The sequence below is a fragment of the Silene latifolia genome, chromosome 2, assembly GCF_048544455.1.
Source record: "Silene latifolia isolate original U9 population chromosome 2, ASM4854445v1, whole genome shotgun sequence".
NCBI classification, from domain to species: domain Eukaryota; kingdom Viridiplantae; phylum Streptophyta; class Magnoliopsida; order Caryophyllales; family Caryophyllaceae; genus Silene; species Silene latifolia.
The window spans coordinates 8345281-8357530 of NC_133527.1; the positions used below are offsets into that span (position 1 = coordinate 8345281).

At 36.3% G+C, this 12250-nt stretch overlaps 1 long non-coding RNA gene across 1 annotated transcript; it reads left to right on the forward strand.

Annotated features, from left to right (window-relative positions):
* The first annotated feature begins 1042 nt into the window (after nt 1–1042).
* Nucleotides 1043–4235, forward strand: LOC141628137 (uncharacterized). The gene is made up of 4 exons (XR_012537099.1): nt 1043–1228; nt 1324–1384; nt 2540–2626; nt 4044–4235. It is a non-coding gene; the product is annotated as an uncharacterized LOC141628137 (long non-coding RNA).
* Nucleotides 4236–12250: the final 8015 nt, after the last annotated feature.

Here is a 12250-nt window from a genome sequence, read left to right on the forward strand (position 1 = left end):
TTGGTTAAACCCTAATATAGGGATTTGGGGGTTTTTGAGTAGTTTGTGATTTGGTAGCATTTGTATGTTGAATGATAGGAGGAGGTTTCGTAGAAGAAGCTTTTTGATACAGCTGTAGAGACCGTCTGATAGTTGTGCTTTCCAGGTAGGATTTCCTACTCAGTATTAGTCCCATAATGGGATATTGGTTGATGTGTTGAGATTGATTGTTGATGTAGTAATTGTATTGTGACGGTTGTGATTGCGATTGTGTTTGTGATTGTTGTCTGTGGTTTTCGAGGCGTGTCCTCGGCTGAGTGGAGTCACTTGCGGGAGTGGCTTCACGCCCTAGTTTCGCCCTTCGTGGAACCCGCCACGGAAGGGGATGTGCACATTAATGAGCAGGGTTATCGCTCGGTATGATGAGCGGGGATTTGGTGGGTACGGCTGTAACACCCCGTATTTTATTAAGTTGGATAAAATTCTTTTAATTGCTATTTTGAATTTAATTACATCATTTAACGATTTATATATATATGCTTAGCTAATTAATTAATTTCATCATAATTCGATACGTTAATTTTAATAATCATTAATAAGTTTATTTAAAGTTAGTTCGAGTTTATTGAAGTTAGTTCGGGTTTATTTATTTAATAATTTTCGTTTCTTTACGAGTCCTTATGAAAGTTGTTTTAAGTGAACCCGAGATGGATTTTGGGAACAAAACCGTCCAATTAGCTATTTTGAGCTTATTTCACTAAAATAGCAATTTTTATTAATATCCGTTAGTTTGGTAAAAATCGCTAATAATTCCGATTCAAGCTGATATCGTATTATTTCCGTTAACTAGCTGAGTTTATTTTATTTTCACTCATTAAATTTATTTATTATTAATTTCGTTTTATTACTGAAACTTTTACTAAAACCGATTTTTTTAACTCGAGACGGTTTTAAAACGAGCGAAATTACTTAACGATGAAGAAACGTACGTATAATTAGTAGCTAGCAAGCTAGCTGGTGTCTCATTATTATTATTATTATTTTATTGTTGTTGTTGTACCCCCGTCCCTACCCCTTCTTTTTCCCTTCCTTTTTGCGTGATTCACCAGCAACAACAATCAACATCCACCAAAATCATCAACACCTCTATTAAACCCGACATTCAAACTCAGATCCCGTCTTCATTTCTCAACCAAACTCCATTATTTTTGTACCATTAGCTTCCTCGTCCTTTCCTCGTTCTTTTAAGGTAAGAAATCTTCTATTTTGTAGAAGTTCGAAAATACCGTCTTAAATGACAACTCGATTTCTTGTCTTAATTAACTCGTTTTTCCTCCTTTTTAGTTGAAGACTGAAGAAAGGCTCGTGCTTTGGACGTTTTTACTCGGGAATTCGAGAGTTAAAGGTAACGGTGATAGGATACTCGAATTATTTATAATACTAGCTATTATATTTCCTATTGTTAAGTTAATTAGTTGTGAGACGGGTTAAAAATAGCTGCTTTGGTTAGCACGAGAGTTTGGGATATTAGCGAAGGATGACCTGGTTGTGAGACAATTTGTATGTGAATGATTTTGCTTATGAAATTTGCGCGATGTTAATTATGGTCGAGAGGAATATGGGTAATGGGTAATACACACATAAATTATGTAGGGATTAGGCAGATTGTTTGAGATTGGATTGATTATTATTATTATTATTATTATATAAATAAATTTAATATTTAATACTAGTTTTCATATTTCGTACATCTTGTTTGGATTATGGGATGTTGATGAGTTGTGGCTACGTACAAGTCTTTTGGGAACGATCCAATTCTTGAGGCAGTTGATAATTAAGGACGTTTATCACGTGTAATTGTGGAATTTGACAAGGAATTTGGTATACATGTATGCATTGATAGTGTAACAGGGTGTCGGGGACTTATATTCTTATGCATTAACTGTAAAGAGCGAGCGATTAGAATTAGGTGATTGCTACATGTTCAATTATCTATCCCCTGGTTTTCTTTTAGATTTAGGCATAATATATTACTTCACTTTGAGCTATCAGAATCCAATTTTGGTGGCAGGAGCATTGGTTATAATAGTATTGTGTTTTTATTATCGTATCCTTTGTTCTTGGCTAGTGGGTGAGTAGCTTGGAGTATTATATTATGAGACGGAGTAATGAGTAGGACGGAGTAATGAGAGAGATGGGGTAGAGAGTTGAGATTGAATTAATTTTTGGGACGAGAGTGACTTTTATAAGGTTGGCCTAGCAGCGGCCTGGCCGTGTGCTCTTAGCCTGGCCGTGGCCTTGTTGTAGCCTAGCAGCCTAGCCGGGCATGCCCTAGCCGTGGCCTGGCCGTGGCCTAGGCGTGCTGCTGGCCGTGGCCTAAGCGTGCTTTGGCACTGCCGTGGCCTAGGCGATGGCTTTGGCTAAGTCGCGAGTTTGGGCCGTATCTATAAATTGTTTTGACGCTAGTTTGGTTTATTTAAAATATAATTAAATTAATTTACGTCTCATATTTTATATAAAGATAATTCGTTAATATCGTCCTTTCACATAATTATTTTAGGTGGCTCATATGGGGTTGAAGATGAAGAGTAATTTTGGGGTTTTAGAAGCTTTCTCAAGTTTTTACTTGTCTCTTTGCTAGCGTAAGGTAACTATTCCGAGTTACTCGACGAATTAATGTCACATTAGTAGTTAATGTGTGCCTGTTGTTTGTTAAGTGTTTAGGTGATTGATAATGTGTTACTTTCGTTTTTCACATGATAGAAATTAGAAATAGCATGAGAATAATATTGCGATAAAATTTGTAATTTGGGCCAAAGCAGGCGAAGACTCTGAGCTGGGCCAGATTGACCGAACGAGTTTGGTCAAACTAGGTTTAAACCGGTCAGCCTCAATTTGACCGATGACCCGTCGCGGGACTCGGGTCGAGGGTTTGTCTTTGAGGTGAGATTGGTTGTTATTGGAAATTTTATGTTATATCTTGATATTTGTAATTATCATTTCACATGTTGGTTGTTGGATGAATTGGCTGCCTTATACTTCAGTCTTATTGCCTCTTTGCCATTTTAGCTTGTTCTCATGAATTATGAAATTAACGGTTAGCTGGAATTTGGATTATTATTATTGATATTGAGGATATTGTTGGATTGTCTGCTGAATAGACATTTATATAGCCTTTCACATGATAGAATGTTAGCATTTATGTTGATAAGTTGGACTCTTTGTCCTCTTATGGTTAAGTGGGTGTCTTACTTGTCTTGTGTGGTGTGGGCTAAAGTATTCAAGCTGGGACTAGGTCCTAGGTGAGTACTTCGGCCTTCATCATAGATAGGTCTTTATAGTCTTTGACGAGTATATGTTCACTGCTTGATAGCCTTTGTGTTCCTGACTAGTGGATGTTTATCCAAGTTGGGGCATGACCTCAGTTACTTATTTTGATAGTAAGTGGTCAGCTTAAGTACTAGCCAACCCTTCGGTGGTGTCCTTAGGGTACTCACTTCACTTTGTTTTAAAAAAAAGTTGTGGGTCTTGGGTGCGGTGGTGTGTATCCGCATGTCTAGGTCTGCGCAGATTTTAGGCTAGGGTTGTGTTGTGTCTTGGCCATGTTTTATTAATATTAACCGCTGAGCCAAGACACCGGTTCGATTACCTTCCCTACCTCGTGGTATAGACTCGAGTTACAGAGTGACTATTGACGGTGCTAAGAACTTATGCCTGTCTTTGATATATTGCCCTTTCTTGTATGGTGATTCTATGAATCATAGAAGGTGAGATGCAAGCCGGCTATGGTTGATAGAGTTTGGATTCCTGGATGTTATGTGATTCACATGATAGTGTAGTATGAGTCGGTCTAGTATTCACTGGATAGGACTATGTGTTGTTATATTGTTGTTCACATGATAAGCACGATTGTCTAGCATCTATATGCTAAGGCTATGTGTTAATTCATATTCATATTCTTATGTTTACATGTTATATTAATTATGACATTTCGTGGCTGGGAGAACTCAGAGTTACTCCCCACTGACTGTGGCTTTCGTATTTGTATAAAATGCGAATGACAGGTAGGTGATGCATATATGGGGTACATGGACGAGCTAGCGAGCAAAGTAACCTTGGGACCTAGACTGGTTTTATTTTATTGTGACCCTTAAACCCTTTTTATGTCACATACATTTTAGGGACATATGTCTCCCTCTTTACATTTGGTTGTATAATTTGCTATTCGCGACTTTAGCGATGGTTAGGTTATGAAACTTCTAGTTAGACCTTGTATGTTTGACACCTTCCAATTTGGATATCTTTATAACAGGTTCAGGTTTAAAAAAAAAAAATTACAGGTTTTTACCCAAATGAACCTATTACAAACATATCCATGCAGTTTTATTCTAGAATTACGTGTTTACTTTTCCGCAATATTTGAGGGTGTTAAAGTTGGTATCAGAGCATATTTGCTCCCGACGCACGTTTGTGCACCCCAATATAAATAACTTGACCTTAAAATAATAAACTTGAGAGATGGGTAAGATGGGTAGACTTAGGACCTTATGTTGTAGTCTCTTTGTGTTTGCTCTTTGTTAGGTACTAACCTGTTTGTTGATTGTCATTTAATAATTGTTGCGTTCTTGAATCGATGACCGTGAGCTTATCTAAAGCTAATGGAGTTATTACCCTTATGATAAAAAAATTTGAACTAAAGGTTTTGAAAATATTTTAATGTTTTTCACTGGTTTTAACGCCAATTAGTGTTAAAACTTGTTATTGGAGACGTCTGATAATTAGTTTTATCATTTGTTGGTGTAAAAATGTACTTTTATGTCTTTGAATTGGAATATTGATGTTCTTGAGTGATCGCCAAGAGTATCTCCGTTCCATTGAAAGGACACTTATATTTTACGAAGATCAAGATTTAGTGCCTATTGCTGAGGATTGAAAATTTGTTCAACCTTTGAAGAGTGCTTCTACTTCTTTGAAGATGTTTCTCGTTCTTTTTGTATCTCGCCTTATTCTTAATCTCTTGGTGCCTATCCTTCTTCTAAACTCTCTATTCTTCTTCCTAGGAAGTTACATTTGTATCCTCCCAACTTGTCCTTTCACCCTTGCTAATCCTCCCTTAACGCCTTTTAGATAGTACTCTTTCTTTTGAGGAATGTTGACCTTGGTTGGAAAACTTGACTCTTGAGGAGATTGTTTGTGTTTGACCCTTTCCTGGTTTTGAGAGGATTTGATGATGGAAAGACTTAGGTAAGGTGATGAGACATACTTAGTGATTCTTATACCTAGTTCCTTGATAAAGTGAGTATAATTGATTGGTGGATTATTTGTGTTAGGAATGAGTTGCCTATGTAATTAAAAGTTATAGAACTTGGCTTTGTTGTTTATGTTTGGGGATTTGAAAGCTTAGTAGGTTGAGCGTCGTCACCCTAGGAGTAAACATGAGATAAGTTTAGAATATGAATTTGGAAGAAAACCCATTTTTAGATGTTAACAATCCCGTATAGATTGGGAATGTGATTTGGTCGTTTTGTCATGAAGGTACAATACCCTAATAGGCGTTTCCTTGTTTTCTAATTTCCCTTTCTCCTTGATCATGAGCGTTACCGTTCATACCTCCTTTCCTCGCTTCATCTTGCTCCTCCTTTAAGTTTGACATTCGTATCTTGTGAAACTCTATCTTTGACATCCTTGTAATTTTGACTTCAATTTTTACCCTATGAAAGTCATTATAGCTCTCTTGTGGCTTAAGTTTGAGCTCTCTTAACATACTTTGTTTTTATGCTATCTAAGTTACTTTCCTTTTTGTACAACTTCTAAACTTTCAAGCTACCGGTTTCGATTCATTCTTAAAAGTTTATGTCACTTCTGCAAACCTAACCTATTTTTGAAGACTTGAAAATGAAAATTTGATTTAGTTCCCTATTCCTTCCTTGAATATAAACTCATTTATCGTAATTTTAATTACTAGACCCGAAATTTCTTTAAATTTTATCCAATTTCTATTAACCTTGATCTATTTATGACTTCTTTGTCAAAGTTTAATATTATATTTCCGGAATTTAACTCCCCTTTTAGTTTAAAGGTGAAACCTTTATTTCTACTTTGGCTTTTTGCAAAAGAACATTTGAGAAGATTACCTTTCTCTTATTTTGATTTTAACGTTGATCGGATGTTAGAACTAGTTATTGGAAACGTTTGATAACTTGTTCTACGATTGTCGGCGAATAGTTTTTGTTTTAAATTTGTCTTCGACTTGGAAAGTTAGCGTTCTTGTGTGCACGACAAGAGCAATTCCGTTCCATGAATGAGACTTATATTTTTGAAAACTCTTCATTAATGTTTTTGAAGGTATTTTGATTTTTGATTTATACAAATGATTTGCCTTTTGACCTTATCTTTGATTTGGAATGTGATGTTCTTGAATACGTAACGAGAACACTTTCGTTCCCTTGATGAGAATCGGTTCATTTAAAAATTTTATTTAAAACTTTTGAAAGAATTTTGATTCTTACGATAAATAACCTTTAAAATGTTTTGGTTACCGATTCCAATTTCAGTTTTATTTTCATAACCTTCCATTTATACTTTCAAGTTTCGAGGACGAAACTTTTTAAAAGATGGGGTGATTGTAACACCCCGTATTTTATTAAGTTGGATAAAATTCTTTTAATTGCTATTTTGAATTTAATTACATCATTTAACGATTTATATATATATGCTTAGCTAATTAATTAATTTCATCATAATTCGATACGTTAATTTTAATAATCATTAATAAGTTTATTTAAAGTTAGTTCGAGTTTATTGAAGTTAGTTCGGGTTTATTTATTTAATAATTTCCGTTTCTTTACGAGTCCTTATGAAAGTTGTTTTAAGTGAACCCGAGATGGATTTTGGGAACAAAACCGTCCAATTAGCTATTTTGAGCTTATTTCACTAAAATAGCAATTTTTATTAATATCCGTTAGTTTGGTAAAAATCGCTAATAATTCCGATTCAAGCTGATATCGTATTATTTCCGTTAACTAGCTGAGTTTATTTTATTTTCACTCATTAAATTTATTTATTATTAATTTCGTTTTATTACTGAAACTTTTACTAAAACCGATTTTATTAACTCGAGACGGTTTTAAAACGAGCAAAATTACTTAACGATGAAGAAACGTACGTATAATTAGTAGCTAGCAAGCTAGCTGGTGTCTCATTATTATTATTATTATTTTATTGTTGTTGTTGTACCCCCGTCCCTACCCCTTCTTTTTCCCTTCCTTTTTGCGTGATTCACCAGCAACAACAATCAACATCCACCAAAATCATCAACACCTCTATTAAACCCGACATTCAAACTCAGATCCCGTCTTCATTTCTCAACCAAACTCCATTATTTTTGTACCATTAGCTTCCTCGTCCTTTCCTCGTTCTTTTAAGGTAAGAAATCTTCTATTTTGTAGAAGTTCGAAAATACCGTCTTAAATGACAACTCGATTTCTTTTAAGGTAAGAAATATTCTATTTTGTAGAAGTGTGTCCTTAGGGTACTCACTTCACTTTGTTTTAAAAAAAAGTTGTGGGTCTTGGGTGCGGTGGTGTGTATCCGCATGTCTAGGTCTGCGCAGATTTTAGGCTAGGGTTGTGTTGTGTCTTGGCCATGTTTTATTAATATTAACCGCTGAGCCAAGACACCGGTTCGATTACCTTCCCTACCTCGTGGTATAGACTCGAGTTACAGAGTGACTATTGACGGTGCTAAGAACTTATGCCTGTCTTTGATATATTGCCCTTTCTTGTATGGTGATTCTATGAATCATAGAAGGTGAGATGCAAGCCGGCTATGGTTGATAGAGTTTGGATTCCTGGATGTTATGTGATTCACATGATAGTGTAGTATGATTCGGTCTAGTATTCACTGGCTAGGACTATGTGTTGTTATATTGTTGTTCACATGATAAGCACGATTGTCTAGCATCTATATGCTAAGGCTTTGTGTTAATTCATATTCATATTCTTATGTTTACATGTTATATTAATTATGACATTTCGTGGCTGGGAGAACTCAGAGTTACTCCCCACTGACTGTGGCTTTCGTATTTGTATAAAATGCGAATGACAGGTAGGTGATGCATATATGGGGTACATGGACGAGCTAGCGAGCAAAGTAACCTTGGGACCTAGACTGGTTTTATTTTATTGTGACCCTTAAACCCTTTTTATGTCACATACATTTTAGGGACATATGTCTCCCTCTTTACATTTGGTTGTATAATTTGCTATTCGCGACTTTAGCGATGGTTAGGTTATGAAACTTCTAGTTAGACCTTGTATGTTTGACACCTTCCAATTTGGATATCTTTATAACAGGTTCAGGTTTAAAAAAAAAAAAAAAATTACAGGTTTTTACCCAAATGAACCTATTACAAACATATCCATGCAGTTTTATTCTAGAATTACGTGTTTACTTTTCCGCAATAAATGAGGGTGTCACAACGGCTGCGGTCCCCCACTGGCAGGGCTGGTCCAGTGGACAGTCGGTGATTGAGATTGTTGGGATTGGCGTGGTTGTGTGTGTGTGTGTGTGTGTGACGGTTAAGCTGTCTGTTTATCTTATTGTTGATTATATAAATTGTGTGATTAGTACTGACCCCGTTTAAATGTTTTAAAAACTGTGGTGATCCATTCGGGGGTGGTGAGCAGTTATTGAGCAGGTATGATATGACGCGTATGGGATAGCTGGGATGAGTCATCACGTGGCAGTTAGAAGTCTTCCGCTGAGTCAGACGATGTTTTATAGCTTTGATAGTTTTAGCAGTAGACCGTCTGAGAATATTGTATTTCTTTTTATCAGTTTGGAATTGCTATGTAATCACTTTAAACTTTATTTACTTTTAAAGTTGTTTCGTTATTGTCTTATGAATATCATGCCTCGGGTAACCGAGATGGTGGCATCCTTATACCTGAGTGGTCCTGGTAAGGCACTTGGAGTATGGGGGTGTTACAAATGGTATCAGAGCGACGATCCTGAAACCTGTAACCAATGAATTTAATGAATATAGGGAGTCAATTAAAATGAACCCGGGGTAAAGGTTGTAGGAGCTAATGCAAAGGCTTGGGAGACGTCCTAAAGTCGCGAACTCGCCCTACAATTTTGAACCGGTCACCATGGGATATGAGTCGGGATCGCTATGTGTTTATCTTGTGAATTGTGTACCTATATGGTGATGTGTGGCATGAATCGGTGGATGTATGTATGTGGAGAATGGTAAATGTAGAAAAGATGGTGATGATTTGATTTCGTAAGCTATTGATTGAAAGCATGATAGTTGGTTTACAATGTTGTTTTGAATTGTAGGAAAAGTATATGAGAATGATGAATGATGTGGTAGAAAACGGAAGTAGTTCATATGTGATAATATGTGATGAATGATGATGTTGCAGGATGGATGATTCATAATGTGGCATAATAATAACATGTGCATAAGAATGTTGTGTCGTATACGTATATTTGGTTTGCATAAGGTTGCATGATAAGTTTATGTACTTGTCCACTATTGTTCATGTGTATATGTGGTAAGAATTGTGTAGCTGTAATAATGAATTGGTTGGAAGAGATTAAGTAAGTAATTGCATAAAAAATATGAAATTCATGTGTGGAACATGTTTATGTGGGTAATGGATTTTAATAATATGGCAATGTTTGTAACATGTGAATAGGGGATTTTATGATTGTATATTATGTTATTGTGTACGTAAAGTTATAAAATAAAAGCATGTGGTAAATCGTGATTGACAAGTTAAATAATCTATGTGCATGGTTAATGTTGTTGCTTGGCTTTTGAAAATAGTAACATATGATTATGAATACTGGTTTTATGAGTTTTGGACTGGTTTTGTTTGCTTGGTTGTTGTTTAAGTTGTTTGGAAGTAAAATCAAGTAGTTGTGTTTTTCGATTATAAAGAGGTTGTCTTTAAACTGTTATAACTTGAAATTCATAAATGATTTTGATGTGATTCCAATTGGAGGTGATAGCTTGTCCTTTTACGATTCTAACGATAGGTCACACGCCCAAAACGACCAAGTAATGAGTGAGTTATGACTGTTTTACGAAAACTGGACAGTGCTGAGAATTGGGGTACTCGATCGAGTATCATTGGTACTCGATCGAGTAAGGGGGAACTCGATCGAGTACGTTAGTTACTCGATCGAGTAGCCCTGGTGATTTGTTTTACGCGCGCTTCGATCTTCACCTACTCGATCGAGTAAGTCCCTTACTCGATCGAGTGGCCAGACTACTCGATCTAGTGACCCCTGTTTTGGGTCATATGCTTATCTTTTGACATTCGTTGCATATTATGTTTAATTCAAAGTTGTTATTTTATTTCTTTATGCATTGTTTTACATGTAAGTTGGTCTTGATACGTAAGTTACCCAATCTTATGGGGTGGTGAGTGGCACCTTATGGTGAGTATGAGTTTGGTGGGAGGAGATGAGCTATATGTGGTTGTGCTGAGAAGTGGAAAAAGAAAAAGAATATTGATGAGCTGATTGAGGCATGGTGCAAGTTTTGGTGAGACGTGGTGAGTGATTTATTTGCGAAATTGAGTGATGTAAAAGTAAGTGAAAGTGGGTAAGGGATGATGTGGGTCTAAGGAACGTGAGAATGAAAAGATTGAAAGGAAGGTTTGGATAGTGGCAACTTGAGAGGTGTAAAGAATTATGGAGTGAGATGGTTAGGAGTCGTGTGGGTCAAGAATATATGTAGTGAAAGTTCGTTTTAAAGGGGTTGAGAAGAGTGGTATATAGTGAACTTTATGGAGACATATTGCGAGGTGGATTTGTAGACAGTGAGTGAGTTTGGGAGATTTGGTTTATTAAGCGGTGAAACTACGTGGGATTTCTTTAGGCATTTAACGGCATGAAATGAAGTTGTTTAAACAGTGAACGATGATTTTATGGATAGGTTAGTGACAAGTGTGAGCGATAGCATAATAAGAGAAGATCCATGGTAAGAAAGAGTGAGATGATATCGACATAAAATAATGGGATTTGAGCTTTGGCGGAATGAGAAGGTAACCGGAGCACTAAAGAATTAGATAGAAGTAATAAGGAGTTGAGCTATTAAATGGTATTGTTGAATGTGAAGAGAAAAGAAGAGTAAAAAGTAAGCTAAGGAAAATTTTCACCGGAGTTATGTGATATAAAGGTAAGGAATCATCGAAATGTGTGATATTATCATGAGGATGTTAGTTAATGGTCATATGGGAGCTTCAGGACAACATGATTAATAATGAGTTTCGAGGAATTAAGGGAGTAAGAGTTGGTGGAGTACTTACACGATATGAGATTTTTGGTGGAAAGTTAGATGACGATACAATTAAGATAGTATTGGGAATAATGTTGAGGTAATTTTGTTGATGGGTTTGATGTTCTTTATTTGGGGATGTTAACAAAAGATAGGAGAAAAACCGTGTTGTTTTGATATGAGTGTAAGAGGTTTGATATACGAGCAGTGGTGGTATTGAGGTGTTGTCACTAGTGGTTAAGGGTGATGATAGATAAGAAAGACAGCAGTCCTAGAGAGGTTGATTTTACAAAAGCCGGATTGATATGTATGGTTGTAAGGGAGTATAAGATGTGGTTATATGAGGCGAGCGCTAATGGTTGAATATTAATGGTATGGCATGAGGTGATGGTTATGCGAATGGGAAAATATGTTATGAAGGACATATGAGTTAAGCTCGGGCGACAGGTAACCTTTATCGAGTGGTAACTTACGTGATCAGGATTGACTAGTTGGATGTGATTATGGGTCTATGATGTGTATAAATGTTTGTGTGAGGTTCTGACCTCACGAGAAGCGGTATGGTGTGATAGTTATAAATATGTTATATGAATGTTTGTGATATATGTAGGGTACGACAATCTGATGGAATGAGGCTAAAAAGGTAATAATTTGATTGATTTGGCATGGCTAGTTATAGTTTTATGTGTATTGATAACACATGCGTATTCCGTGAAATGGTAGAGATGATGTTCATGAGGTGTTTATCTGTTTATCCATAATATATGTTGCGTTGTGATTTAAAAAAGTGGATTTGAGTAAGTTTTTCTTGTCTGAGAAGTTATGCTGAGTCAGTGCTTATGGGTTTGAGTAAGTTGTGATGTCTATCGCTGCGGTTGTGGTGCCTCGGGTGGTGATCCGGGCACGGTACTTCGTGTTGTGATGCGGGTATTTTCGCATCATTGCGTGCGGTTGTTGGTGACGGTGTTGTGATGCCGT